The following is a 26935-nucleotide window of genomic DNA, read 5'->3' on the forward strand; positions in this document are numbered from 1 at the left end:
GAGGAATAAGGAGATTCGCCTGCTGTGAGCATGGAGACTCCTTGGCTCTCCTCCAGGCAGCTCCCGGGTCTTCCAAACTCCATCCATCTCCACTCCGTGGTGAAGCTCACGGTGTATTTGGGACGACAAGGGAGAAAGCCTCGACCTTCATCTTATCTTCAGCCTGAGTCATTTTATCTCACTCGTATACTTGTTTCTGGATGCCACTTACTCTCACCTCTCCCTGACTGACTTAATTACATTGTAGAGAAAAAACGACTTTCGCTTGATATTTGTAGCTCAGGTTTTGAAAATTCTACCTCTAGACGCAGGCAGTCCAGCTCTCAAACTCTGCGAATCCCAGAACTTCAGGGATGTCTCTCTTCTCACTGATTGCTTTCCTGAGGCCACCTCTGTCTTGCAACCTCTTGCCACATACTGCCAAATTGTCAGCATTCACCATTCACATGATTTTCTGACCTTCTCTGGAAATATGGACTCAGTGGGCACGTGGACTGACTGAACGTGGAGAGAAGGTGAAAGTTCCAAGATGTGTGTCCTCTGCTTGGTTCACATTAACGTATTTTTAGTTTCTGATAATCAGGTATAGGGTTTGGCTGTGTCCCCACCCAAATCTCATCTTGAATTGTAGCTGGCATGATTCCTTTGTGTTGTGGAGGGACCTGGTGGGAGATCATTGAATCATGGGGGCTGTTTGCCCATGCTGTTCTCGTGGTAGTGAGTAAGTCTCACGAGATCTGATGATTTTATCAGGGGTTTCCCCTTTCCCTTAGCTCTCATTCTCTCTCTCCTGCCCCCATGGAAGACGTGCCTCTCACCTTCTGCCATAATTGTGAGGCTTCCCCAGCCACACGGAACTGTGAGTCCATTAAACCTCTTTCTCTTTATAAATTACCCAGTTTCAAGTATGTCTTTACCAGCAGTGTGAAAATGGACTCGTACATCACGTTCCTCCCAGACAGTGGCCTGACCTTGAAGCTGATATCGCCTCCCCCTTTATTTAACGGAAACACCCAAGGTAAGTACCAATTTCTCCATCAGTCAGGGAAATGCCTCTCGCTGCCAAAACCACAATCCCCACATCTCTGGAACTTGACTGAAACAGGCTGATTTCTCCTCATTCCACAGGCCAGTGCAGTTCTGTCTGATGTGGGTTAAAGTTCATTTCCAGTTGGGTGCCCCGCCAGACACTCCTCTCTGAATCACCATTAACACTTTCCACAGTGGTCAGACCCGGCTGCCATAGCAAGATACCATAGGCAGGGTGGCTTAAAGAACAGAAATGCATTTTCTCACAGTTCTGAGGGCTGGAAAGTCCAGGATCCGGGTGCCGGTCAGTCCAGCTCCTGGGGAGGGTCCTCTTCCTGGTTGGCAGATGCCACCTTCTCTCTGTCTCCTTCCATGGTGAGGAGAGAGGGGACATGGGCGCTGGCTCCCTGTGGTGTCTCCTTACAAGGATCCATAAGATCGGGGCCCTAGCCTTACGACCTCATGGAGCCTTAGTTACTTCTCAGAGGCCCCCATCTTCAAATACAGACACATTGGGAGTTAGAGTTTCAACCCAGGACTTTTGTGAGGCACAGACATTCAGTCTATAACACTTCCTTCCATCCCGTGTTTCTAACGGTAGAGCAGGGAAGAGGGCACTGTGGAATTGTGTAGGATGCTTGTAAGGATCAGGGCTTGAGGTGCTTTACGTCTCTTCTACCTGCATTTCCTGGACCAGAACTCAGTGTATGACCCACGTCTAACTACAAGGAAGACTGGTTTTCCTCTGTGCCCAGGAAGAGGACCCAGGTAGGAACACCGTGACTCTCTGCCACAGCCTCCATTGGGACACCATGTTCCTCTGGGCAAGGGAGTCAGTTTGTCCTTTACTGCGTAGATGCGTGGGATTAGCACGGTGTGCCACCCAGGATAATGCGTCTTCCTGTAGAGTCTCTAGTGATGTCGCCTTTCTTCCTTGATGGCATCGCTGCTATGTTTTTTCCTGATCAATCTCCCTAGAGGTCTACTGATGTTATTCATCTTCTCAAAGACTACCTTTTAGTGTCAGTAATTGTTAAATTTTTCCTGTATCCTATTTCTATGATGTAGGCTGTGATACTCATTATTTACTTTCCTCTGCGTATGTTGGGTTTAATTTAACTTTTCCCCCTTCCTAGTTGTTTTTTTTGGAGACAGAGTCTCACTCTGTCACCCAGGCTGGAGCGCAGTGACATGATCTTGGCTCACTGAAACCTCTGCCTCCTGGGTTCAAGCCATTCTTCTGCTTCAGCCTCCTGACTAGCTGGGATTACAGGCGTGCACCACCCCTGCTGGGCTAATTTATTTTTATTTTTAGTAGAGCTGGGGTTTCACCATATTGGACAGGCTGGTCTTGAACTCTTGACTTCAAGGGATCCACCCACCTCGGCCTCCCAAAGTGCTAGGATTACAGGTGTGAGCCACCATGCCCGTCTCCTCCCAGTTTCTTAAGGTGGAAGCTAAGGTCGTTCCCTTCAAACCTTTCTTCTTCTCTAATATAGGCATTTAGTGTTTTATATCCTTTCCAAGGACTGCTTTAAAGGCACCCAACAGATGTTTGTATGTTGGGTTTTCATTTTTATTCAATTCAAAATACTTTCTTATTCCCCACTTTGATTCCTTCTTGACCTAAAGGCTATTTAGGAATGTGTTACTCAGTTTCCAAATGTTTGAATTTTCCAGATATCTTTTGGCTGTAGATTTCTAATTTAGTTTTATTATGGTGACAGGACAAACTTTGTATGAGTTGAATGCTTTTCAATTTATCAAGATCTATTTTATGGCCCAGAATATGGTCTATCCTTATAAATGCTTGTGAGAGAAACGTGTGTTCTGTTGTTGTTGGATAGAAGGTACTGCAAGCATCTACCAGGTCAAGTTGCTCTCGTGGTGTTGTTCACGTCTATATCCTTACTGATTTTTTGTCTATTTGTTCTGTCAATTATGGAGAGAATGGTATTGAAATCTCCAATTGTAACTGTCTGTTTTTCTATTTTTCCTTTTGGTTCTTTGAGCCTTTGCTTCTTGTATTTTTGATCTTTCTTCTTTCACTTTCCAATTTGCTTATTTCATTATTTATCTATTTTGTATAATTTCAATGTTAGATATTCTAGATACGGAGGTACATGTTCAGGTTTGTTACATGGGTATATTGTGTGATGCTGAGGTTTGGGGTACAGATCCATTCACCCAGGTGGTAAGCATAGCACCCAATAGGTGGTTTTCAACCCATGTCCCCCTCCTTCCCTTCCCCACTAGTAGTTCGCGGTGTCTATTTTTCCCACTTGTGTCCATGTGTACTCACTGTTTAGCTCCTACTTATAAGTGAGTATAAGTGAGGACAAGCAGTATTTGGTTTTCTTCTTTCTTTCTTTTTTTTTTTTTTTTTGAGACAAAGTCTCGTTCTGTCACCCAGGCTGGTGTGCAATGGTACAATCTTGGCTCACTGCAAACTCCGCCTTACAGGTTCAAGTGATTCTCCTGCCTCAGCCTCCCAAGCAGCTGGGATTACAGGTGTGCACCACCATGCCCAGCTAATTTTGGTATTTTTAGTAGAGACAAGGTTTCACCATGTTGGCCAGGCTGGTCTCGAACTCCTGACCTCAGGTGATCCACCCACCTCAGCTTCCCAAAGTGCTGGGATTACAGGCATGAGCCCACCACACCCAGCCATGGTTTTCTGTTCCTGTTCCTTAAGATTCTCCTTAAGAGAATCTTAATTCTCTTAAGATTACAGCCTCCAGCTTCATCCATGTTACTGCAAAGGACAGATTATGTTCTTTTTTATGACTGTGTAGTATTCCATGGTGTATATGTACCACATTTTCTTTACCCAATCCACTGTTGATGAGCATCTAGGTTGATTTCAAGTCTTTGCTATTGTGGATAGTGCTGCAATGAACCTATGACTACATGCATCTTTTTGGTAAAATGATTTTATTTTCTTTTGGGTATACACAGTAATGAGATTGCTGGGTTGAACGGTAGCTCCGTTTTAAGTACTTTGAGATTTCTTTGAGATATCTCCAAACTGCTTTCTACAGTGGCTGAACTAATTTACTTTCCCACCAACAATGTATAAGAGTTCCCTTTTCTCTGCAGCTTCACTAGCATCTGTCATTATTTGACTTTTTAATAATAGCCATTCTGACTGGTGAGAGATGGTATCTCATTATAATTTTGATTTGCATTTCTCTGATGATTTGTTATGATAAACATTTTTGCATGTGTGTTGGCTGCTTGTGTATCTTCTTTTGAGAAGTGCTTGTTCAAGTCCTTTGCCCATTTTTAACAGAGTTATGTGTTTATTGTGTATTGACTTGTTTAAGTTTCTTATAGATTCTGTATATTAGACTTTTATTGGACACATAGTTTGCAAACAATTTTTTCCATTCTGTAGGTTGTCCATTTACTCTGTTAATAGTTTCTTTGCTGTGCAGAAGCTCTTTCATTTAATTAGGTCCCACTTCTTAATTTTTGCTTTTGTTGCAATTGCTTTTGGGGAGTTAGGCAAAAATTCTTTGCTAAGGCTGATGTCAAGGAAGTTATTTTCTAAGTTTTCTAGGATTTTCTATAGTTTGAAGCTCTTATATTTAAATCTTAATCCATTTTGAGTTAATATTTGCATATGGCAAAAGGTAGGGGCTCACTTTCATTCTTCTGTATATGGCTAACCAGTTATCCCAGCACCATTGATCAAACAGGGATTTCTTTCCCTTCTCCTTGTTTTTGTCAGCTTTGTTAAAGATCAGATGGTTATATGTGTGTGGCTTAATTTCTGAGTTCTACATTTTTTTTCAGTTGGTCTATGTGTCTGTTTTTGTACCAATGCCATGCTGTTTGGGTTGCTGTATCTTTATAGTATAGTTTGAAGTCAGGTAGTGTGATGCTTCAAACTTTGTTCTTTTTGTTTAGGATTGCTTTGGCTATTCAGGCTCTTTTTTGGTTCCATACAAATTTTAGAATTTTTTAAAATAATCCTGTGAAAAAATGATGTTAATAGTTTGAAAAAAATAGCATTGACCCTGTAAATTGCTTTGGGCAGTATGGCCATTTAAATAATATTGATTCTTCCAATTTGTAAGCATGGAATGTTTTTCCTTAGATTTGTGGAAATCTGACTCTGACTTCCTTCAACAGTGCTCTGTAGTTCTCCTTGTAGAGATCTTTCACCTCCTTGGTAGGTGCATAAATGTTAGAATTGCTATGTTCTCTTGATTGACTGCTTCATCTTCATGGCATGGCCTTATTTATTCCTGTAATTTTCTTTGCTTTAAAATGTACGTTGTGTAGTATTAATATAGCCACTATAGCTTTCTTATGTCTGATGTTAGGTAGTTTTATGGCCTTAATTATATCGTTTTTCCACCCTCAAATTTATAGGTTGAAGCTCTAACCCACAATGTGACTGCATTTGGAAATAAGATCTACAAGGATGTAATGAAGGTTAAGTGAGGTAATAAGGGTGGGAGTCTTAATCTGATAAGGCTGGTATCCTTGTAAAGAGTAAGAGATATCAGAATGTTCTCTCTCCACACATATGCAGAAGAAAGGCCATGTGAGGATTCAGAAGAAAGAGATAATTTGCAAGAGAACCCTAACTAGGAATCAAATTGTCCAGGACCTTAATCTGGGACTTCTAACTTCCAGAACTGTCAGAAAACACATCTCTGTTGTTTGAGCCACTCAGTCTAGAATATTTTGCTATGGCAGCCAAAGCTGATTAAAGTAGATGGCGTAGCTTGTTTTCTTTCTTTTGCTTTATTTTTTTGTCTCCATATTTACAGTATGTTCCTTGCCATCCACATATATTTGAGTCATTTTTATGTAGATCTGGCAATCTGTATTTTTTAATGAGAGTGTTTAGACCATTTACATTTATTGTGATTATATTACTAGATCGAGTCTATGCTCTTGCTGTTTTTAATTTTGGCATTTTTTTCTTTTTCCATTTTTAATTTTCTCCTACCTTTTAAAGATAATTTGTGGATATTGGTGACTATCTCCTTTGTTGACTTATTATATATAACTCTTTTATTGCTATATTAGTGGTTGCTTCAGGGTTTATAGTACATATCAATAACTTACCACAGTCTATTTTCAAATGATATGCTATATCATGTATAGTATAAAACCTTATAACAGTGTACTTGAATTTCTCCACTACCTGCCTTTATGCTATGGTTGTCATACATTTTGCTTACACATGTTATGACCCCTGTGTTACATGCTTTTGTTTAAGTAATTATCTTTAAACACAGTTAAACAATAAGAATGAATTTAAAAATACTTACTTATGCAGTTACCATTTCTGCTTGTTCTTCTTTGTGTAGATTTATTTTTTACATCTCGCAGCATTTTCCTTGTTCTTAAAGGAATTCCTTGAACACTTTTCCACTGCAGGTCTGCTTGTAATGAGTGCTTTCAGCTTTTGAGTGCTGGTAAAAGTACTTTGCTTTTATTTTTGAAAGATACTTTTGTTGACTATAGAATTCTAGGTTGACTTTTAAAAAAAGACTTTACTTTTTCAGAGCGGTTTTAGGTTCACAGCAAAATCAAGATGAAAGAACAGATTTGCCATATATCCCCTGCCCCCACACATGCACAGCCTCCCCCAATGTCAACATCCTCCACTGGAATGGTACATCCATTCCACTGTGTTACCACTGATGAAGCTACATTGACACATCATGATTACCTAGAACCCATAGCTCAGGTTTCACTCTTTATGTAGTGCGGTTATATGGGTTTTGACAAATACACAGGGATATGCACCCACCATTATAGTATCATACAGAGTATTTTCATTGCCCCTCAAATCCCCAGTGCTCCACCTATTCATCCCTCCATCCCCACTAACCTCGGCAGTTAAAAAGTATTCTCACTGCCTCCATAGCTTTGCCTTTTCCAGAATGTCATAAAGTGTGTTATACATAGACTGTATGTAGCCTGGATTACAGGCATGAGCCACTGCATCCAGCTTGAAATTAGTCTTCTAAGGTTCTGGATATATTTGTTTCTATAAATATTCTTAAATTTCCTTGAGGTTCAGTTAAGTTAGTTGGAAACTATTGATTCCTTTTGGTCTTTGCTTTTAAGATTTGTTAGGCAGGTCCCGAGCAGTGCTCAGTTTAGGGCTAAGTATTCCTCAGATCCTGAGATGAGCCCTGGTAGACGCTCAGTCATAGTCTTTCAATTAACAAAACATTCGTAAATAAAGGAAATGATCAATGATCAAATGGCGTCCCAAAGGTGAGGGGCTGATGGCCACTTCCACTGTTGTGTAGTGAGTGCTCACGTCTGCTCCTGAGTCCTGAGCCTACAAGGAAAGCCACACGACATTCCCAGGTGACATAAATAGGACCTGGGTTGGGTTTGGTGACTATACCTGCACAGGCAGGAGGGGTCTCGACTCCTTGAAGATGCTGGTATTTTTGTCTCTTAATAAAAGCTGCACTGGCATCTGTCCCTTCTCCTGGAAAGAATTACAGCAAATGTTCACCCGCCCAGAATGTGCAGCCTATCAGCCCCCTAATTAGGTTTCTCTGGTAAGAAATGGATTGTTTCCACTGTGATGGGAGTGGATCTAACATGACAGCTATTTATTTCTTCCCTATTTCAAACACATTCAAGAGGCACTGAGAAGGGCGTCCACTGACTTTCCAGCTGAGCGTGCCAGCTTCTCCATTGTTGGACTGCAAGGGCTGCCAGCGCCGGCAGCTACGAATCATTCCTGCGGTCCCTTACGGGCAAGTTGAGGGATATGGAGCGCCTGCAGGTGGCTGAAATCGCTCCCCTGCTCTTCAAGTCTTTCCCATCCCATCTGCCTCAGCACCATTCCAAACCAGAGTCCTGGAATGCCAGTGGGGTTTGTCCGTTCCACACAGGGGCTCGATGGTGGCTTTACTGATAATAACTCACGCCAGGGGCTGCTGCAGTGGCTATGACTCACTCCATCTTTCACATGTTGAAGATCAGGCAACATTATGAATAACTTGTTTGTCCACCTCGCAACGTTCTTCAGGATTTGAACCCAAAACGGACCCCGAAGCTCTTATTCCTGACATTCAATGGCTTTAACTCTTTGGTCTATTTTTGGACTCGTGGTTGCTGCCTTGTTTCTCTGAGGCTGGAGAACAGTTTGATGTTACATGGTTGTATTTTTGGGTCCTGGAAAATCTAAGGGCACCTGGATCAATTGCATCCTGGGTTGGTCGTCTCCTGGGTCTGTTGTACCTTGGGTCTATTGCATCCTGGTTCTGCTGTACACTGGGTCTGTGCCTCGGGTCTGTTGTCTCCTGGGTCTGTGGTATCCTGGGTCGTTTGTCTCCTGGGTTGGTTGTACCCTGGGTGTGTTGTACCCTGGGTCAGTTGTCTCCTGGGTCTGTTGTACCTTGGGTCTATTGTGTCCTGGTTCTGCTGTACACTGGGTCTGTACCCCAAGTCTGTTGTCTCCTGGGTCTCTGGTACCCTGGGTCGATTGTCTCCTGGGTTGGTTGTACCCTGGGTGTGTTGTACCCTGGGTCAGTTGTCTCCTGGGTCTGTTGTACCTTGGGTCTATTGCGTCCTGGTTCTACCATACACTGGGTCTGTACCTCGGGTCTGTTGTCTCCTGGGTCTGTGGTACCCTGGGTCATTTCTCTCCTGGGTTGGTTGTCTCCTGGGTCTCTTGTGTCCTGGGTCTGTTCTACCCCAAGTCTGTTGCATCCTGGGTCTGTGGTACCCTGGGTCGATTGTCTCCTGGGTCGATTGTCTCTTGGGTTGGTTGTACCCTGGGTCTGCTGTCTGCTGGGTCGATTGTCTCAGGCAGTTGCTGCCATCTGTAGCTATTGTTTCTCTTTGACATGGGATGGCCTGATCAGGCTGCTTTACTGAGGCTTTCTTGTGAAACCGAAAGAGTCTTCAGGGAACTCTGGCCCCTACACAGTGAGACTTCCATCACCAAGGCCTGTCAGAGACAGCCTGCTTCCACTCTTGGTCACGCCATTTTTGAAAAGAGTTGCATTTCTCCATCTGCATTTCACCTGTCTGTCCATCCGCATTGCACGGGGAACACGGGGGCACTAAGCCTGAGGTAGGGACTTGGTTCCAAAGGCACTTCTCACCGGAAATCGGCCACCCATTTATTTCTGCGCAGGTGACTCATGCTCATTAGGCCTAATCACAGTGATTAGATTCCTGAGACGCACAGCAAGTGATTTTCATACTCATGAAATATTTTGTTAAATGACTGTTTCTACAACAACAGAAATGCGATATTTCCCTGATTATTAGTTGTGCGGGGATTGGGAATGAGACTTGATTTCCTTGATTCATTCTTTTTTAAGCTTCCAGTGAACTCCCTTTACTTTGCCTGTTCCTTCAAGCCTGAGCCCATGCACATGTGTGTGCACCCCGACTCTCTTCATACCTGAGCCTGTGCCCTGCAGAGAGCAGGTGAGGCTCCCATACCCCTGGGCATCTGGGGCCTCCCCTGCCAGCTCCTGCAGGCTTATAAGCCTGGGGTCAGGGCTGCCTCCAGCTTTCCTCCCAGGTGGGCATTATCCCAAGGTGGCAATGCACCTGAGATGTCACAGAGACAGTCCCGTTCTGTCTCCCTGCACACCAAGGTGCGTGTCCCTGAGGACCTCCCCATTGGCAGCACAAGGCCCCCAGGAGTCAGCCCACACCTGCTTCTGCAGAGCAGAGGCTGCAAAGGGAAGAGTGGCTCCAGCCCCTGCCCAGGCCAGACCCAGAGCTGGGGGCTCAGTTTCTCCTGGTGGTGCCTAGGCAGACTCCAGGGCCTGCCCTGTGCCTCCCACACTCTGGGTCCCCCTTTCCCATGGCGTGTGGGTATCCTCGTATACCCTGGCTGCTGTCTCATGTCTCCTCCTCTCATCCACTGGGAGGGGGTGGGCCTGTCAAGGCCTTCCCAGGGCCTGGAAGCTTCCGGGCCAGCCAGCGGCTTACAGGACAGGGCTCCCCTTCCCCTTTTAGTCTGCCATGTGGACAGGACCACAGGGTCAGAAGAAGATCTCTAGCCTTTCTGATCAAGTTCACCAAGCCAGGTCCTACTATGCCACTCTAGCTTTGCTCCCACCCACCCTCTGTCTAGTACCTCCTGCTCCAAAAACCAGCTGAAAAGCACCCCCTCAGCACAGCTTCATGGCCACCCTTTGGCTCTACCACTGTCCTGTGGGTTTCTGGTGTGTCCCATGAGTTCAAACCCTGCTGGGCCATCTGGTTCGCCCTAGGGGTTCACCTGCATGAGATCTCTGCCCCCAGGGGATGCCTGGGCCCCTTCCTGTTACGCAGCCCCTGACTGGCCCCAAGTTCCTGCTCCAGCTCTGGGGCTCTGGGACTGCCCAGTCTGCGGGGAGGGGGCAGGTTGGCTCTGCCCATCTTTCCACTCTGCCACTTACTCTGAAGTCCCCAGTGCTGGTCTCTGAAGCCTCTTTGCTCACGTATGGAAGAGGACGCAGGGGCCTCCGCTGACCGTGTTCTCAGGACTGGTGCGGACCGAGTGAGGCCCCAGCAGCAGTAAGTGCCTCGATAGTGTGCTCTTGATGATGGTGCCCCATGGTGGGGGTATGGGGGTCGCCAGCCCTGGGCAAGACGCCAGCATTACTGTGGGCACCCTGGACTCAGGCCAGCGGGAGCCATTTATCTGCATGCTTCCTCCAGCACCGAGGGTCACTGCCCAGGCTCTTCGTGGCTGCACCTGCAGGATCTCTGGTCTGATGGCCATTGAAGGGCTTCAGACCTCAACCCTCATGGACACCTAGATCCTTCTTAGACACAGGAGAAAAAGATGCTAATGGTAGACAAGTGAGGAAATGCAGGGACACAGAAAGAAAACCCTTGCCCCATCAGAGAGATAATGGTGCATACCTGACACGGTTTTGGTTCTGTGTCCCCACCCAAATCTCACCTTGAATGATTGGCAGCCTCCCCCGCCATGTAGAACTTGGAGTCCGTTAAATCTCTTTCCTCTATAAATTAACCAGTCTCAGGTATGCAATACCATATTTGTTATTTCTTATTTTTGTAGAGATGAAGTCTTGCTATGTCGCCCAGGCTGGTCTTGAACTTCAGGACTCAAGCAATCTGCCCACCTTGGCCTTCCAAAGTGCTGGGACAACAGGCATGAGACACTGCACCCGGCCTCCTGCCTGCCCAGATTTTAAAGAAAAGTGGTTCTGTTAGGAGACGTCTCCTTAAACTTTGTAATATCCCTGGAACATCGTCCCAGGGCAGTGGCGCCTCCTGTGTTACCTTCACAAGTGAATGCCTGGTGCTCCAGTGGGAGACAGCAGGATCTGTCCAGCTGCACCTCTGCCCATTCCTAGCCCTTTCTGAGGGCCAGCGCCTGTGCTGAACACCTGATGCTCATTGACTCTCAAAGTGCTGGGATTACAGGTGCGAGCCATTGTGCCGGCCCCTGATTGACTTTTCATTATCTGTGACATGAGCAATCACCCCCACTTAGCAGATGAGGGAACTGAAGCTCGAGATGGTGAAGTAACTTGCCCAAGGTCACACGCCTCTTGCCCAAGGTCACACGCCTCGTCAGGAGCAGAGCCAGGGTGCGAACCCAGGACGGCAGGCTCTAGAGTTTGTTCTTTGGCCAATTCTGGGGTGAACGGTGTATTTCTACCTTTTTCAAGGGTCTGATTTCCTCCTGTGCATAAGGAGGCGGAAATCCTGAAGCAGAGCACACGCACATTAATAGGTTGTTCTGAAAGCTTTCAAACATTCAGAAAAGCAGAGCAAACTGCTCTGGTACAGGGTGGATTTCTCTCGTCTGAACATCCAAACTCCAAAATGCTCCAGAATTCAAAATGTTTTGAGTGCCGGCATGACGCCACAAGTGGAATTTCACCTCGTGTGATGGGTTGCAGTCAAAGGCAGTCAAAACTTGGTTTCATGCACAAAATTGTTAAAAATATTACATGAAATTAGCTTCAGGCTATGTGAGTAAGGTGTATATGAAACATAAGTGAGTTTTGTGTTTAGACCTGGATCCCATCCCAAAGATATCTCGTTATGCATATGCAAATATTCCAAAATCCAAAAAAAAAATAAAATAAAATAAAGAAAAAGAAAAAATAGAACTCTGAAACCCTTCTGGTCCCAAGCGTTTCAGAAAAGGGATACTTAACCTGTATTTCCCATCACCAGATTCAAGGACTGTCAGCCACATTCTGTGGAGCCTGTGAGCCAGTGTCCTTCGGTCCCCGGCTACTGGGGGGCCGCATGGTCAAGGGCCATGTTCCTGCTCTGAAGTTCATCCCTGCATTCACACCGAAGACAGGTTCCCCACAGGCTGCGTCAGCTGATAACTGAGGGCAATGGGCATACTGAGGCAGCTGGTCCCGGGAGGACCCCCCGTGGCCTCCCCACTGTCCTCACTGAGGTCCAACACGCCCCACTCACCCCGACACCAGGGCCTCCCCTTCGTTTTAGACGCTGTCTTGTTGACGAAACCTGAACAGTTTTCCTGAAGGGTTTTCCACATGCTGCACTTGTCGATTAGCTTTTTTCGAGAGTCATTTAATGTGTTCCTCTATCCTGAATATTTTCTGTGAGCTGGAAGGTGGCTCCAAAACACTCATCAGATCCAAGTTCCCATTTTCTTTTGACAAAACGTGTCCTTGGTGGTGCTGTGTGCTTGCGAAGGTGTCACTGAGTGGGGGCAGCTGCCCTCAGCCTGATTCCCACATGGGGAAGTTCGGCGTGACCAATGTGTCCAGGGATGGCCGTCAGCAAAGCCTGAGAGCACTGCCACCCCATGTCCTGAGCGGCTTGCCCGTGGCCACATGGTGCACCTGCCCTCCCCAGGGGAGACAGGGGCCGCTCAGGCTGGCAATGCCAGCACAGTCCTTATCTGTGCGTCAAGCTGTAGGAACTTTCATGATTGTCTTTCCTGCCAGTAAACATTATATTTAATTTTCCCTTAATACCTGATACATATAATTCTATAACATACCATCAGACAGCATCATAATGCAAGGATGCCCATGTAAAAAGCAAAGTAGAGGTTCCTCTTCAAAGACTTCCCTCTCCATGTAATTAGGAATAAATAGTAACTTCTCTTAGGAACAAAATTTACTCAAAGACCTGTGCTAACATTCTTAAATATCTTCTAGCCGTAATAAAGAAATCAGTGTACTTTATGTTCTTAGCTCCCACAAACACCCATGAGCCCCTCCTGGGGCCAGAACATCCCAGCCTCTGGTCCAGCCGCGCTGCAGCCATCGCGCGTGCGAGGCTCCCTCCTCCTCCTCCTTGCTGACAAGAGGCTCCCAGGGCTTTGTAATTTGCATTTCTTTGAGTGCTAACGAGGATGAACATTTTTGCATGCTTATATTTTTATTCTGATATTGGCTTATTGGCGTTTTTTAACCGTTTTTCTCCAGATGGAGGAGCTTTATCGTTTTTCCTTCTGAGTTTGAGGAACATATTTCAATAAAACATGAATCGTCAAATTCATCCGTATTTTCTCCTTGTGACTTCTGCCTTTGGTCTTTGCCTAGTAAACTGCTTTTCCATCCTGAGGTTATTTAAAATGATAACTTTTTGAGCTTCCAATATTTTATGTTTTGTATAAACTGTACATTTTAAATCTATCTGGAATGTATTTTGCTGTAGAGATCGGTAACTAACATCATTTTATAAATACTTCTTTAGTGGTCTCAATACAGTTTAGAGAATAATCCATTTGTCACCAACTGATAACAAAATACCGTTTTTATCATATGTCAAATTATTCCAGATGATTCTTGGGCCTGTTTCTAGACTATGTATTCTATGATTCCATCAATCTCTTTCCATCTCTCTCTCTAAGCAGTGTACTATTTTATTAATGTAAAACTATTTGATAAGACAGCATTTCTTGGTTATCTATCATTTTATTTTTCAAGAAAAAAATTTCAAATCAAAGATCCATTTTGTAAAGTTCTACTGAGATTTTCATTGGAATTCTAATTTTTTATCAATTCATGTTGTCAGGTTTGACATCTTTAAAAAGTTGAGCTCTCCCCTCTGGGAACACGATATTTCTTTCCATTTATTCAAATCTTTCTTCACGTCTCTTCTTCGGTATCTGTCCTGAATATTTCTTGTTAGTTGTTGACTACATATTTGATTTGTTTTGTTGCTGTTATGCATGGAGATTTGTGCGGCTAGTCCTTCTTGGTGTATAAGACAGTTACTTCTTTGGGATAGTGATGTTATTCTGAGTTATATTATTAATCCTAGTAATGATATCCCGTGTTTTAAAGTAGACCTTCCTAACTTTTGCAGATGATCACGTTGTTTTCCCTTTTCAGGCATATCAGAACTTCAGATTTTAAAATTTATTTGGACAGGGCCTCAAGGCAGTTTTGTCTTCTTTCACTCTCCCCCAACCCCTCTAGCCCTTTCCAGGAGCTAAAACCAAGGCTAGCACTGGAGGGAGGGACCAGTGGCTGCTCTAAGCATGAGACCTGCTGCTGCCAGGTTTGGGGCAAAAGGCCAGGAAGGAGGTCCCACTGGGCCTGGACGCAACTACATTCCTGATTCTGGCCAAGTGGAAGCCAAAATAGCTTCATTCAGAGTCAGGTTTTCCCATTTTGAAATGACTAAATTCCACTATGTAGCAATGCATTTAATAAATTAGCTATTTTGATGTGGCTTTTATAGGTGCTTATGATACCAAGAAGAACAATTCCCATGTTCATTCATGCATTCATTCACTAGCTACCTACTCTGCATCTGGCATAGTCCTAGGCTCTGGGAATTTATCAGTGGACAGAATAACCAAAAATCCATAAGGTATGTGCCACATAAATACGATGCTGGGATAGGGAAATATAATATCGAGAGAATAAACAATCAAAGTACAGGGAAAGTGAAGGTCAGGCAGCAAAGCCTGGAGTCCTGCATGGTTATTAAAATGGAGCTGTATTGGGGGCTATGCTGAGCTCCCTGGTCACCAAAGCAAAAGAGGAAATAAGATGAATACATGGTATGCTTTTCCCATAGGCAAAACACAGCCCTGGTTCTCATGTTCTCTTTCTGTTTGTGGCCTTGCTGATTCCCAGAAGGAACCTGATCTATAAGAGAAACAGAGATGCAGGTTTATTTGGGCCCGACTCTGTGGTAGGCTTTGTGGGTGCCTGAGTGCCATGGTAAAGCATGTGGAATGAACACAGTGAGCACTGGGCAGTGGTGTGGAGAAAATAGCCCAGAGCCAGGGGCCAGATTTGTGATGTATCTTTTGAATACTAAGTGGCGTCCATCAAGTCATGTTGCCTTTTTGAGCCATGGTGTCTCTATAAAAATTGAACAAGAATCTCTATCCTAAAGCTTGCTTTATTTAATGAATTATTACATTTGAAAGTACTTCTTTCATTGTGAAGTGTTAGAAAAGTGACGGTGATAGCAGTGATATCACTTTGATCATTGGAGTGGGGAAGGGGATTGGAAGGAGGAAGACTGGAAGAAGGAGATCAGGTGAGGGAATCATAAATGCGCACCCGGGAGGCCCAGCAGGAACGCTGGATGCTGGGGAGCGTGGAGGGAGCCTCCTCAGCGTCATGTAACTGACCTGCTCCTGACTCCCGCCAGAGCCCCAGGAGCAAGGCAGAGAAGAAGGGAGGCAGGAGAGGAGACCTGGAAGATGTGCGGGTGGCGTGCCTGTTACCTACCTTGATGTGACAAGCCAATGCGAATATGCAGGGGTGAAACAGGCACTGTTGTCTGTTATTAGCATTTGGATTCTGCAGGTCTGCAGGTCATCATGGCCTCTGCTTCCTGATGTCGGGACCTCTGCTGGGAGGATGTGATGGGTGGAGGGGATGCTGGGGGCCAAGAAGTCCAGAGCCAGCTGTGACTGCAGACCAGAGCACTTCCGGGTCCCCTTCCTGTGGCCTGAGCTCTTCCCAGTCCCGTGGCTGGGTTCCCAGAAGGAGCTGTCTGAGAGAGAGCAATTGGTGAGCAGGTGCATCCCCCTGCTGTCCTGGCCTCAGGAGTTACACCCAAGACAACATCCCTCAGCTCATAAATAAATAAGTAAATAAATAAATACACAAATAAAACATCCTGCAATGTGGCTTGTGGTGTCCTGAGTCTGTGGTCCCCTCAAAGGTTGCTTGGCCCCTCTCTGAACCCAAAACTTCCCCTACGGCCTTGGCACTGGATTCTTCCAGAAGCTGAGCTGCCCTACAGCAGACAGGACTGCATCAGAAGAACCCCGTTTTCCGTTCCCAAAGTCCACCCTCCTTCTTGCTGTCTTCCACTGCTTGGGACATCCAGGCCTGGAAGCCCCTTCCCCTCTTCCTTGGAAGCCCCTCAAGGGCACCTCAGTAGGGGGCGCTGCCTTTGAGGAGTGAGGGCTCCTCTTACACCTTCCTTTCTGGATGCCAACCATGTTTAAATACAGAGACGCTTTTGTTCAGTGGGACGGACGCACACAATGCCAAATTCACAGTTACATCAGTTCTGATAAGTACTTTTAAAGCATTTGGCACTGAAGTGTATTATTTCAAAACAATTAAAATTAATGTGTAGAAATAAAAAACAATATGCCTATCCAGAATCTGACACTTCTGTTCTTCCTGGGGGCAGCAGTTCGTGGTGAGGTCCCTTTCCTTACAATTACAGATGCGGCCCGGTTCTCAGACTCCTCGTCAGCAGGAGAAATGTTTCCATCTCCAAGGGTGGGCTGTGCCTCTCCCACCACGCCACAGAGCCCATGGGACACGCAGGCCAGGAGTGGTGAACACCGGGTTTACAGAGTGTCCTGGATCCGTGGTACTTCCCGGGGGCTTGGGCCCCTTCTTCTCTGAGTCTGTTGGATTCCAGCCTTATTTTCCTTCCTCCCAGATGTGTCTCCCTTTGGTATTCCATGCAGTCAGAGCCCCCCAGGGCTGGAAGGCCAGTGGAGGTCTTCCTGTAGAATCTAAGAGGTACACAGAGGGCCAAAGCCACAGTGGACAGGAGGCCTTTCCAGGTAAGTGGCAAGAGAGCCAAGCTGCCCCACGACATCCTCAGTGCAGCGTGCTGTGCTGCTGCCACTGTCTTTATGCTAAATGCTGGAATGCGGAGGCCCTCACAAGGGACCCCAAGTCATTTACCAGTTCCTATTTCCAGTGTGTGCTTTAGAGAGCGGCTCTTCAACACCACTTAGCTCCTGGGACCCGGGAGGCTGATCCCGCTGTTCTGGGACTTTAGGATGGCCAACAGCAGCCTGGATAGGTGCAAAACAGAGGGGCCAGGTGGGGGGCCTCCAATGCATCGAAAGCCCTCCAAATATAATGAGCCAACGGTTGCATCAGTGAAATATAAGGCTGGCATCTTAGGTGAGACCCTCCCTTGTAGGCCCTGTAGCACCCCAAATCCTACATTTGTTAGTAAATGGCCATATTTTGGAGAATTTCTAGATGAGCTAAAGAGCGTCTTGTCTCTTAAGCCATTTCTTCAGGTGGAGGCGCCAGGGGCCTGGAAAACATATTTAACCAAATGAATGTTTGTTTCCTATCAGAGCAGTTCAAACTTGGTCCTGCTGCAGGCACAGAACTTCCTATTTATATCACAAATAGCCCTGCTTCCAGCCTTGGAAAAAAACTTAAAGATTGACTCTCTTATCTTGTGGAAACAAATGATTAGCAGTGATGTGTTCACAGATGTGGGCATAGTGGCCAGCAAGCATTTACGATGATGCCTAAAGCTCCTCCAATAATGCATAGAAAAGCTTTGGTCTGGGCCCACCCTCAGTCTCTCCGGAAAGAGGAGCGGGGGTCCTTGTGTGGCCAGGTGGGCTTGAGGCCCAGGGTCCTGCAGGGGAAATAACAGTGGCTGATGGAAAAAGAGGCAGCAGCCAGTCAGAATATTGTGAACTTGCTGTCTTTGCTCCCAGCTTTTCCAAAGAAAGCTGAGTTTAGATCCCAAGTGCATTGTGCATGCCCAGGCAGGGATGCCTTCAAGCCTGGGCCGCTGCTGCCCTGCAGTTTGATGTTCAGTTTGATCTCAGTGTCCTTCATCAGGAGCTAACAGCCTGGTGCTCGGCAGTGGTCCACACATGCTGGCTGAAGGAATGAATGAGCAGATGAATGAGTGAGTGAGAGGTGATGACACGTGAGGTGGGCCCTGGGCAAAAGGAGAAGGGCGGGTGCAGGTAAAATGAGACTGAGTTTGGGGAGAGATATAGGAAAGGTAAGTTGGGTAGTAGAAAGATGTGTGAGCCTTGCCAATTAACAAAAGAAAAGAAAAAAGTACACCCAACATCTAATATCTTCCTGTATCTGATATCGCTCAGTGTAGCTAAAAGGGGAGACGTCCCGTGGAGGAGATGGAACCCCAGGCTCCTGCTCAGGCTCTAAGACCTGACACCCCATATAGCTTGCGTGGTTCTAGTGTAGACACACAGCTCCTGGGAGCCCAGGTAGAGGCCAAGACCTTGGGCAGACTGGAGGCTGGCTCAGGAAGGATTGGGTGTGACATCTGGAGAAGATACTGAATCTTGCTGCAAGTCAGTTTCTGCATCCCTAAGGCAGCAGTTTTCTTTCTCATCCCTGCCTGAGGATGAAGTGACGGGCAGACGCTCAGCACAGGGCATGGTCCCCCTACATGGGGCCATCAGTCAGCAAACCGCAGCTCAGCCCGGGCAAGACCCACATGAATGCGAAAGGCTACACTGCAGAGATTTATTACCGTTTTCCCTGTTCCAGAAAATACCTAAGACTGGCTTTGGAAGTTCTGGGAGGTAGCAGAAATTCCAGGGATTTGCGGTCTGATCCTTGACACCTTGTGGGCTGAACTGCGTGACCTTGGACAAGTTCCTCATTCAGCTGCTCTGAAGGCCAGGACTGTTTTTCTCTTCTGTTTGGAAAATGGGAGTCCTGAACCCCTCATGCTGAGAAGCTGGAAAGACTGGAGATCACACAGGCAGGGCCTCGGCACGGGAAGCCTGCAGTAGGGGGCAGCTATGGTCATTGCCACTCTTGTCATTCATCTGTCACTCACGGAGGGGAGGAAGATGACAACAGAAACAGGTGACCTTCGCTCAGCTGGTACCCCACAGGCACCTCCCTGCCGAGTTCCCTGCAAGGAGGGAACGTTGTCTGGATATGGAGGCTCTTCCGGGAGGAGGTCTTGAGTGGCTCCTGGAGGGATTCCACGCTGTGCAGAGGTGGTGGCTCCATGGGCGGGGCTGGAGCTCGAGCCTCCCGAGGGCCAGATAGGGTGGCTCAAATGTTTACCAAACCAGTTATTCCTTTGGGCTCAAATGTTTACCAAGCCAGTAAATTCCTTGGTAAAGGAATTTACCAAGCCAATTGTTTTGGGCTGCTTTTGACCGCACTTCTTCATTGGCCTCTATGCCTGGGCAGTCTGTGAACCGCTGTAGACCAAACCTCAGCACCACCCACCATGGCCTTAAATACAACGTAAAATCAGCAAAGTCTGCAGAGGCTCCAGGGCAACAGCTCTGGGGAGGATGGGTGTGTCTCAGGGACTCCCCGTAGTCAGGGTTCCTATAGAGAGGGAGAGTAAACACACAGGCTCCGGAATCCTTAGAAAGAGAGAACCTTTTCTGCGCGCGAATGGCAATCAATCAACTAATCCTCAATGAATGCCAGATTCTCTGCATTCAAAATCAATTCCACAGTTACCAACGCACAGGCGTGATCTCAGCCACGTGGCCAGAATAACCTGGTGCCCCCTCTCACCGGAGCATCTAAGCTCGCGGAAGAAAGCAAGCCCACCCTGAGGCTTCCACCTCTGCCTTCCCAAGAGGCAGAGGGAGACGGGCCCAGCCAGGATCACCTGGGGCCTTGAATTCTAAGACCCTGGAGGCACCAGGAACCCCCTGGTGCAGACGGAAGCCCCAGCTGGGGGCTGGGGAGATCTTCATTTAAATGGAGATTTTGACTTTCTGGTCTTGCCTAGCTTGGAATACTAATTAGAGCAAGTGCTTGGATAATGTAGAATGCGGCACATGTGCAAATTTGACATTTTCTTTCTTTCTCTCTCTCCTTTTTTTTGGGGGGGTGTTGGGAGCATTTTTTTCTCCTTTTGTAATGTTGAAAGTCTAAAGTGAAACTCAAATCGACCCCTTTCCAAAATCTAACATCATATGACTCCAGGAGAAGGGATGATAGAGGAAGAGACCTCCACCAGTTTCCCCAGTTCTATCCCGAGCCCACGTTCCCAGATTCTGTAGATCCTACGAGACTAGATCCTACGGGACGTCCCACTTGGAGCCAAGGGCAGCTGCAGGAAGTGTTGTCTGAGAAGCTCCTAGCACATCTGGGGTGGGGCAAGTCCAGCTGACTGAGGGTGTACGCAGGCTACATCGGATATGGCGGAGGAAATGGCCTTTTGTTAAAAAAAAAAAAAAAAAAAAACTTAAAGAGAAAAACCCTAACTGATGCCACATGCCAGGATGGACATGTCCCAGTGCTCAGGGAACCTCTGTCCTGACTCCAGTCCTGTGCGGGAGGAAGGTGCCCTCGCCTGACTCCTGCCATTGCTGACTTCCTCATCTGAGGCCTGGCTAAGCGCTCACCTGTGTGTGGTGCATTGTTGATGAATGTTAGGCCTTTAACTCTCTCTCTCTCTCTTCTTTTTTAGATGGAGTCTCGCTCTGTCGCCCAGGCTGGAGTGCAGTGGTGCGATCTCTGCTCACTGCAAGCTCCGCCTCCCGGGTTCACGTCATTGTCCTGCCTCAGCCTCCCGAGTAGCCAGCACTACAGGTGCCTGCCACCACACCCGGCTAATTTTTGTGTTTTTAGTAGAGACGGGGTTTCACTGTTAGTTAGGCAGGATGGTCTCGATCTCCTGACCTCGTGATCCACCCGCCTAGGGCTCCCAAAGTGCTGGGATTACAGGCATGAGCCACCACGCCCGGCCAGCCTTTTAACTCTTTAATGGATTTGGAAGGTATCTTTGCATATGGTGTGAGTCAGAATCTAACTGAATCTTACTGTGAAGTCCGATGTTCCCAATCCCTTTTGTGGAATAACCCACCCCTCCCTTGTTGTCTTTCATCCCTTTTTCTTTTTTTTTTTTTTTTTTTGAGATGGAGTTTTGTTGTTGTCGCCCAGGCTGGAGTGCAGTGGCTCGATCTTGGCTCACTGCAACCTTTGCCTGCCTGGTTCAAGTGATTCTCCTGCCTCAGCCTCCTGAGTAGCTGGGATTATGGGTGCCCACCACCACGACTGGGTAATTTTTGTATTTTTAGTAGAGATGGGGTTTCACCACATTGGCCAGGCTAGTCTCGAACTCCTGACCTATGTTATCTGCCCTCCTTGGCCACTCAAAGTGCTGGAATTACAGGTGTGAGCCACCGTGCCTGATTGTTTTATAATCTCAATCCCTTGCTGAGCGAAGGATATTTTAGGGATATCGGTCCTGTTCCAGGAATGTTTTCCTATCCTGGCATCAGTAGCTTTATTTCTGTAGTTTTGGGATACGGTTTGGTAGCTGGTAGGACAGATTCCCCTTATTATCCTTAACTCACTTACATATTAAAATATTATTATATGCTTTTCTCCCCCCAGATAAACTTAGGGATGACTTTTACCACATTTTAAGAACAATCTTCATGGAAATCTTGATTGGAATTACATTAAATAGCAAATCAATTTAGCAAAAATAATATTCAATATTTTCTTTTTATTCAGCAACAAAGTACTGTGCTCTATTTATTCAAATTATCTTTCATTCATTTTAATGAAGATTTATTCTTTCTTTCATTTAAGAACCGTATGTTTCTTATTAGTGTATGTTTCTCGTTGCTTTTTTGAATATTTTGTTTTTTCTGGCCTTGATCTAACTTTATTAGAATGCTGGCCATGGTGAGGGACAAAAAAACACCGCAGACAGAGCTGACCAAGAGAGGCGGCATGGCCCGTGCCGCTGAAATGGCTGGAGGTGGCCATGTCCTTCCTGGTGCTCTCAGCTGGGCTCTGCCCTCCTCTGAGGATTAGCTCTGACCCCCACCTGGCTCCCCTACAGCCAGAGCCTGGCCCAAGGGACCTCTGCACAGCATCTTCCAGGGGCAGGTGCTCTCCCACTCCCACCCTGGGCCTGGGCACTCGTGCTCCTGAGGATGGAATGACACCCTGTGGCCCCTGTGATGGGATTAGCGCCTTTGGCCGAATGGATCGGAGCCCCTCATGGGATCTGCGTCTGGGGCTGGCCCCTTGGAGGCACATGGTGGCTTTGAAGCTCTCCAAGGGGAACCTGTATGCTCTTAGGACAGGGGAGGGCGATGCTGGATTTGGGCCCCACAAAAGTCCCAGGTGTTTAATAGAATTAGGGATGGTATTTGGAGGTGGGGCCTCTGGGAGATGATTAGGTTTTGAGAACAGGGTCTTCATGAATGGGATTAGTGCCCTAATAAAATAGACCCCAGAGGCCGGGCATGGTGGCTCACACTTGTAACCCCAGCACTTTGGGTGGCCGAGGAGAGCGGATCACTTGAGGTCAGGAGTTTGAGACCAGCCTGGCCAACATGGCGAAACCCCATCTCCACTAAAAATACAAAAATTACCTGGGTGTGGTGGCACCTGCCTGTGGTCCCAGCTACTCAGGGCGCTGAAGCAGGAGAATCACTTGAACCCAGGAAGCAGAGGTTGCAGTGAGCTGAGATCGTGCCCCCACTGCACTCCAGCCTGGGTGACACATCGAGACTCCAACTAAAAAAAAAACCCAAAAAACAAAAAACATAGACCTCAGAGAGACCTTCCTCCTTCCTCCATGTGAGGACGGTGAGAAGGTACCAGTTGTGAACCAGGGAAGGTACCAGCTGTGAACCAGGAAGCCCTTCGCTGGGTGTTGAATCTGCTGAGACCTGGATCTTGAGCTTCCAGTTTTCAGAACCCTGAGAAGTCCCTGTCTGTTCTTCCTGAGCTCCCCAGTGCCCTGTCCTAGAGCTGGGTTGGGCTCAGACACCCACAGAAGGCTGCTCCTGGGCCCACAGGTGCTGGGGTCAGTGGGTCCTGGGAGAAAGAAAGGCCGGATCTAAAATGGGGAGAGCAAGAGCTAACCTGACGGGGCCTGAGTCTCCCTCACCCTGCCTCAACCTGGACGGTGCAGTGGCCAGCTTGGCCCTGGAGCTGCACACAGGGAGCCACTGCAGGTTGAGAAGGGGCAGCTGCTGCCAGCCTCTGCAGTGAGTCTGCAGGGCTGGCCAAGGCTTTACAGGGACTGTCAGAGCCTGGCTGCTGCTAACTCCAGGCCAGGGAGCTCCTGGAGCCCAGAAGATGCCCTGAAAACTATGGCACTGGCTTCGGTCCTCAGAGGCTTAGGCTTCAAAGCCAACTGTGCCCTATCCTGCCCGCGAGGTCATAGACAGACCCAGGGAGTGGGCCATAAATAAAAACCACACCCCCTGCATTCAAAATAAGGGTCATCATTTTCCTGGGAACCAGGATGGCCCAGGATGGATGCCCAGCTTTCCATACAAGTTGTAGGAATTGCATTGCAATGGCAAGGAAGCTGATTTTCGTTCATGTATTCAATTAATCCAACAAAAATGCACGGAGGCCTTCCTCTGTGATGGTGGACAAAGAGTGTTTCAGAGAGAGAAGGCCCATGCTCGGGCTCATGCCAGGGTGCGGAAAGGCGACACTCCCACTGCAGATAAAGAGCTGCCTAGGTCCTGCATGTGAGAAACCAGGTGGAGAAGCATGGGTGTGGCTTCTGCCAGACTGTGGGACCCCCAAAGCCATGCTCCGGGGCACCGCTGAATTGCACTCGCAATGAGCAACAGATCCAGGCATGAGAAGATATGGGCAGAGAACTTTCCAGGCCTTGGAGACTGAGTCTGCATGAACCTTCTCTCATTCTCAACCTACGTGGGAGTGGATCATCATTGGAAGGTTGCTTAGGAGTCCGGGGATCAGAGCTGTGGGCTTGACAGATGCGGTGATGATCTTAGGAGAGGCGTATGACATGCCCGTCCCCCAAATAATAATGGCCGATGCACCACAGCACGTCCAGTGCGCTGAGCCTGTTCTAAACCTTCCACACATCATAACTCAGTTGATCCTCACAGTAACCCTCAGGGGTAGAAAGTATCTTTACTTCCATTTCACAGATGAAAAAACAGGCCAAGAGAGGCCAAACAATGCACCCAACGTCCGCAGCTGGGGAGCAGAGGGGCTGTGGTCTCGCTCCCAGGCACCCTGGCCAGGTTTTCAATGCCCACTAACACCGTGCCTACCCTGTTGCCTCCTGGACACTGTCCAGCAGACATATGCCCACGGGGGCTGGCCTTGCCCAAGGTCCTTGGAGGCTGGGACTTCCTTGCCCACACTGTCCCCTCCTCTGCGGACAACGCCCATCCCTCCCACAGGCCCTGATGTGGTCCTCTCCTTCATTACCTCTACTCTGAAATTAAGTCGTGATTTAGCTGTGTGCTGGTTTTATAGTTCAATTTTTAAGGACAGTCCTTTTCAAGTTCGAGGCCCACGCTGTGGACGCCTCTGTGCCTTGTGGTGAAGATTTTGTGAAGAGGGGTGGGTCCCCTTCTTTCTTCTTCTTTTTTTTTTTTTTTTTTGAGACGGAGTCTCGCTCTGTCGCCCAGGCTGGAGTGCAGTGGTGCAATCTCAGCTCACGGCAAGCTCCGCCTCCTGGGTTCACGCCATTCTCCTGCCTCAGCCTCCCGAGTAGCTGGGACTAGAGGTGCCCGCCACCATGCCCGGTTAATTTTTTGTATTTTTTTTTAGTAGAGACGGGGTTTCACCGTGTTAGCCAGGATGGTCTCGATCTCCTGACCCCATGATCCGCCCGCCTCGGCCTCCCAAAGTGCTGGGATTACAAGCGTGAGCCACTGGGCCCGGCCTTCTTCTTACTCTCCCTGCTGGGCTCCTTGGCCAAGGTTGTGCAGGGATTAAAAAATATGATGACTAGCTGATGCTTGCCCCGCTACGTTCTAGAGAAGTTTGTAACCCACAGGAATTCTCGGGCTGTGCCACACCTTTTATGTTTGCAAGAATCCTAAAGCCATCTGATGGAAGGGCTTTTTGGAAGCATTTCCTTCGGTGACTGAACATCTTCAGTGATTACCGGACTCTGCCGGTTTTCTTCGTCTAGAGTCCATGTTGGCAACCCTACGGCCACAGGTGAATCTCAGGTTCACGGACATTTCGGGTTGATTGGCATTGCACTGTCCACAGTCTCTCTCATATTTCAAAATGTTCGTGTCAGTTGTCATTCCCTCCTTCTTAGACCTGACTCTGGTTTTACTTGTGCTTATTTTCTTTTTATCTTAGGCAGGGCAGGGGTTTGGGTTTTGTTTGCTTTGTGTATTTACTGTTTTTTTTTTTTTTTTTTTTTTTTTTTTTTGAGACAGGGCCTCACTCTTGTCTCCCAGGCTGGAGTGCAGTGATGTAATCTTGGCTCACTATAACCTCCACCTCCTGGGTTCAAGCAATCCTCCTGCCTCAGCCTCCTGAGTATCTGGGATTATAGGTGTGTGCCACCATGCCTAAATAATTTTTGTACTTTTGGTAAAGACGGGGTTTTACCACGTTGGCCAGGCTGGCCTCAAACACCTGACCTCAGGTGATCCACCTGCCTCGGCCTCCCAAAGTGTTGGGGTTACAGGTGTGAGCGTACTTTTTAATGTACACTTTTTTTATGTACGTACTTTTTAATGTACTTTTTAATGCCTGGCGTACTTTTTAATGTCCTAAGAAACAGATCCTTGATTGACATTTTGATTCCTTTATGTTTTATGTTTCTAATTAATGGGCTTATGTGTGTGAATATGAAAGTATTTAAAATACTGTCTGCAATCTCCCCATGCACAGGGGCCTTGTTCCTGGTGGGTTGATGGTATGATGAAGGCTGGCTCCTGCCCTGGGGATCTTTCTATCTGTAGGCAGGACAGGGGTGCATGCAAGGCGTGCTAGTGCAGCCCAGGGAGATGCAGAAAAGGCATCAGTCCAGGTGCCAGGACAGCACTGGGCGACTGGGGGCTGGAGGAAGGGCCCCAGGGAGGCGGAGTCTCATGTGCCTTCTGAGTGACATAGGATTCTGCAGAAACACATGATCAGGGCGTGCCCCGCAGAAGGTGCTGACCGTGCCCAGAGGTGAAGGGAGCACACAGGCATACAGGCAGCAGCAAGTGCTCTGGGGTGGATGGGGCGGGGTGTGGAGGAGGAGCGGCCAGCAGTGAGGTCCAGATGGGAGTGGGCAGGGCAGTCACTAGCCCCTGAGTAACCCTTGATTCATGTTTGTGCTAATGCCAGATATTATTTATTTATTATTTATTTATTTATTTATTTATTTATAATTTATTATTTATTTATTTATTTATTTTATTTTATTTGTTTAAAAAGTTTTCGTCGATTTATTTGATGATGATGTTTTTGACGCCTTATTCTTCTTTCAAAGCGCCGCCGCGCGCAACGTTTCTGCCTTTTCACGTTTCATTTTGTTTTTATGCCGTCGCCGCCGCCGCCGCATTGCCGTCGATTGAAACTTTCCTTCCGCCGCTTTTGATTTTCTTCCTCCTCCTCCTCCCTCTTCTCTCCTCCCTTCCTTCCTTCCTTCTTCCTTCCTTCCTTCCTTCCTTCCTTTTCCTTCCTTCCTTCCTTCCTTCCTTCCTTCCTTCCTTCCTTTCTTCCTTCCTTCCTTCTTTTCCTCCCTCCTTCTCTTTCTTTCTTCTTTTATTTCCTCATGGAGAGACAAAGAATTGGTCCCTGTAGGTTCAGTGCAGCCCCTATACCCCATCCTTTGATACACAGACTGTGTGTATATGTGTGTGTATCCGTTTGCTCCTATTATAAATCCAGGTTTCAGTGAGAGAATGTGTCCTGTGCAGTTTTGCTTTTGAAAATTTGTTGAGATTTGTGTAGCATAGATGAAGACAGATTTCTTAGAATTATTGGAAATGATAAAGAGTTTCTTTCTGGTATTATTTTATTTAGTAATT

The sequence above is a fragment of the Papio anubis genome, chromosome 16 (assembly GCF_008728515.1).
Source record: "Papio anubis isolate 15944 chromosome 16, Panubis1.0, whole genome shotgun sequence".
NCBI lineage: Eukaryota > Metazoa > Chordata > Mammalia > Primates > Cercopithecidae > Papio > Papio anubis.